Source organism: Canis lupus, chromosome 3, assembly GCF_011100685.1.
Source record: "Canis lupus familiaris isolate Mischka breed German Shepherd chromosome 3, alternate assembly UU_Cfam_GSD_1.0, whole genome shotgun sequence".
Classification (NCBI taxonomy): Eukaryota; Metazoa; Chordata; class Mammalia; order Carnivora; family Canidae; genus Canis; species Canis lupus.
Window position 1 is genome coordinate 35,105,226 of NC_049224.1, and position 4,455 is coordinate 35,109,680.

Genomic DNA, 4,455 nt, shown 5'->3' on the forward strand with positions numbered 1-4,455 from the left:
AGTTAATAGGGGGCTTTCTTGGGTTGAGTGTACAAATACACTTGTATCAAATATATTAATTAGGTATTTCAGATGATCCTCATTTAGGACATTTGAGTGTTAAAATCATGCTTGGTATAATCCTAAAATTTTTGTTATCCCAGTAACCTGTACCTAGTGCATGCTTCTATGCTTCTAGTGACCCAGGATGCTCTTGCTTCTAGCACTTGAGGGTTTTTAAAAAGATTTCATTTATTTATTTGAGAGCAGAGGGAGGGAGAATGGGAGAAAAAGCAGACTCTTCGCTGATCACAGAGCCCAACGTGGGGTCAGTCTCAGGACCCTGTGATCGTAACCTAAGTACAGACACTTCAATAGACTGAGCTGTGCAGGTGCCCTTCACTTGGGGATTTCTAAACTCTCCTTGAATAAGCATTTAATCCCCCAAAGCATTTACCTATGGGGGTCTTTTAAACAAACAACCTTTCTTCTGACCTTGGATTTCCTTGGTAAGGATTTCTCCCAGCTGCCAAGGTCTGTAATAGGGGTTAGTAGAGACACAGATTCAGCTGGTCTTAGCCTACTGGAAATTCCTTCTCTTGAAATTTGATAAGTAAGCTCTTAAAAGCTCTAAAAATGCATGCTCAGGTTGTTCAGGTATACAAACCTGGCACCTCTCTTGCAGATACTTTCCAGAACATGAGATTTATTTTATGGAGGCCTTCAATGATCAGGCATCTCCTCCAACCAGCCTCCAGAACTTACAATCTCCTAGACTCCCTAACAGGACCAGATTGGATAGCTGCGCAGATCCTGAGCCCTCGCTCTCCCATCTAGAGGGGCAGAGCCCTAAAGCATATCCATGCCAATTAATTGCTACTCACTTCATCAAATGGCTCTCCCATTAAAATGTCCTCAGCAGGTACTGAACTCATTCAGCTTGTCAAGGTGCATGAACCTGACAAACTAGGCACTTAGAAAGATTCTCCTATGCCCTTCCCGCAGGTTCCCCAGCAACATAGATGAGTTTGCCCTGCTCTGCCCCTGAGTCCTACCCCAGGTGAGCTACCACAACTCCATATATAACTGGCTGGGAGCTGAGGGAACCCAAAGGGGTTAGGCAAGAAGTCCCATCTGAGTCACCAAAATTTGTAACCGAACTCAAGAAGTTTGCTGCTTGGGTGCACTAAATTGAACACAACCCAACAAAATGTTGAAAGCCAAAAACTTGTCATTACTTGTTACAAGTAAGGAGACAGTGAAGTAGCCCTCAAAGCATAGTCCCCCCCTTGGGGTTAGTAGAGAAGGCTTTTATTCAGTATATTAGGGGCAGAGGAGGGAGCTTGCATACACATTAAGGAACTTATGTGTATTTCTATTACTTATGCACTTGGGTTCAATTGTGCATGCCTAGCATGTCAGCATGCTAGTACATATATTGTAGGTTAAAAAAATGGCAGAAAACCCTGCCCATAGGAGGGAGATCTTAGTATTACCATGAGGTAAAAGAAACTTCAGGACAACCAGGAGGTTTCTGCAGGTCCTCAGCTCCAAACTAGCTAGAACTGGCTCAAGCAAGGGGCTACCATGTAAAACACCTAGTTGGGTGCCTTTGTGAGACGCTTCCTCATCTCACACCCTAAGCCCTATATATTAAAGAACCAAAATCCAAATGAGTACATTTGAAAATCTAATTCACTTTATTAAGTTATTCTTAAATAAGGAAGCATCCCATTTAGCAAGTAGAGGGAAGTTCTGAGGAGTTGCACAAAATGCAAGATTTTTATAGGAATGAGGGTGAGTTGAGGAAGTTTTTAGCAGAAGAAGGGATTGTCTCATGCATGGTCATCTTCCCTTAAGGGGAAAAGTAGAGACCTTATCATGCAGATTATTTTATTTATTTATTTATTTATTTATTTATTTATTTATTTATTTATTTATTTGAGATAGATAGGGCCCATGTGACAGATTACCTCATTTGTGACACCAGAAAATTTCCTGAGAAAGAAAGAAAGAAGAAAGAAAGAAAGAAAGAAAGAAAGAAAGAAAGAAAGAAAGGAAGGAAGAAAAGAAAAGAAAGCAAAAAAGAAGAAAAGAAAGCAAAAAAAGAAAAGAAAAGAAGAAAAGAAAAGAAAAGAAAAGAAAGAAAAGAAAAGAAAAGGAAAAGAAAAGAAAGAAAAGAAAGAAAGAAAGAAAAAGAAAGAAAAGAAAAGAAAAGAAAAGAAAAGAAAAGAAAAGAAAAGAAAAGAAAAAAGAAAATTTCCTGCCTGATGGGTAAGAGTACATTTCTGGGAGAGGTTGAAACAGCAATTAGGTTGCATATGAAGACCAGGTCTGGTGACTTGACCTAAGTGAGGCTATTTTTGGTCTGTGGTTTTCTTTGTAACACAGACATACTGAAGTCCTTGCAAGAGGCCCCTAAATACTTGGCTATTTTACCCTTTGCTTATACCATGATCTCTGCTGTGTCCCATTTTCCCTCTTGTTGTCAAACTCCTATTCTCCTTTCAAGACCCAGTTCAAGGATATGTCTGGTTAGAAGCCTTTCTCAACTACCTCTGTCCTATTAACATTAACTTTTCTCTGACAGAATCCTGCAGAGGTTTCTATCACAGCGGTGGAATCATGTTGGGGCACTTAGGTGTTTACAAGTGGAAGGAGGTAGGACCTAGTGATGTTGACCTTGGAAACTTGTTTTGCTTGCTCTTCCAAGTTTGGAACTTTCTCTTGATCATTTGGGAGTGGAAGAGATATAGGAGAGGAAGGATAAATGAGGAAGGATATATTTCTTAGAGATTTGGGGTTTTGTTTTTCTTGCACAATATGCTTTTGAGAATCAAAAAGGAAGGTCTGAGGTGCTATAATATAGCAGAAATGGAAACAGTGAAGGAAGAGCAAGATGACTCCATGGCTGGAAGACTGTAGGAGGTTGCCTGCATAGGGGCCCAAGAGGCAAACATCTGACCTGGTAGGCTATTGTGGATACACTGGCACACTGCCTGACTTCCCCCTCCACAGTTGCTGAAAGCCAGTAGAAGTAGAGTTACTACATGCAGACAGACTACATTTGTTAGGAACCTCAGATGTTGCCCTGATGCTTTTCTCCTCCCTTTAATGTATATGCTGGTCATCCACAGTTGCCATCAGGAATTTCCCAGCCAAATTTTACCCCCATGTCATGCTATTATTTTGAGCCTGCTCAGAACTGTCCTGGTAGACATCCTTTTCTGTTTAATCACACAGGACACATCTGTGTTCTTCCAAAACAGAGATGAGGTCCTTAATACCTAGAGGGACAACAGTGGTGTGGAAGGGAAACCTTCAGTCTTGGCATGTAAATGTGGCTGGAGAGAGATGATAAAGTCATAATACATCTCTGTACCCCACACAACATGGGCTTCTGTGGGCAGAGACCAACTGCTATTCTAGTGCTATTCAATTAGCATATCCACCACTGTTATTTGCCTGCCACAAGATTAGGAATGCAATGACAGGTGAATGGATAAAGAAAATGTGTATATATATACTTATATATTATGTTTATATATATTATATATGTATAATATGTATTGTATACATAGACACATAATGGAGTATTATATGTACACATTGTATATATGTATACAATGGAGTATTAATCAGCCATCAGAAAGGATGAATACTTACCATTTACATCAAAGGTGGATGGAACTGGAGGATATTATGCTGAGCAAAATAAGTCAGTCAAAGAAAGATAATTATCATATGGTTTAATTAATATGTGGAATTTAAGAAACAGCATAGAGAATCGTAGGGGAAAGGAGGGAGAACTGAAGGGGAAGTCATCAGAGACATAGAGATTATTTTTAAAATAATAAGAAATGTCAAGGGCTAGGAGGGAGAAAATTAGGAAAGTCTCCCCTGATGAGGCCCCAAATGAGCTGAATCTTGAGAGATGAATCTTGCAAAGGCAGCCATCAGTGACACTTGGTCACCCAGAGCAGGTCAATCTACCTAGGATTTATTTTAGTTTATGATATGAGATTAGGATTTGACTTTTTTCCCTAAATAGTCCATTTTTCCAGTATGCTATATTGAAAAGTTCTTCCTCTCCTCTATTGATTTAAAATTCCACATTTATCACAGATCAGATTTCCATAAATACAGAAATTTATGACTTTTGTCCTAGGTATACATTCCTTCATGAAAACCATTAGGAATAATAGCTTTAATTGACATATAATAGGATATCTTCTTCTTCTTCTTCTTCTTCTTCTTCTTCTTCTTCTTCTTCTTCTTCTTCTTCCTTTCTTCTTCTTCTTGAAAGTGGAAATTATAGTGTTTTTCCCCCACCTTTTAAATAAATCATTTGGTATATAAACATTCTTCATTAGATATGTTAGTTATAAAGCATAAAAATACACTTGAATAATAGTTATCTATTACTAAAAAACAAACAACAGTCACTTAAAACAATAATAGTTTATTGTCTTTCAG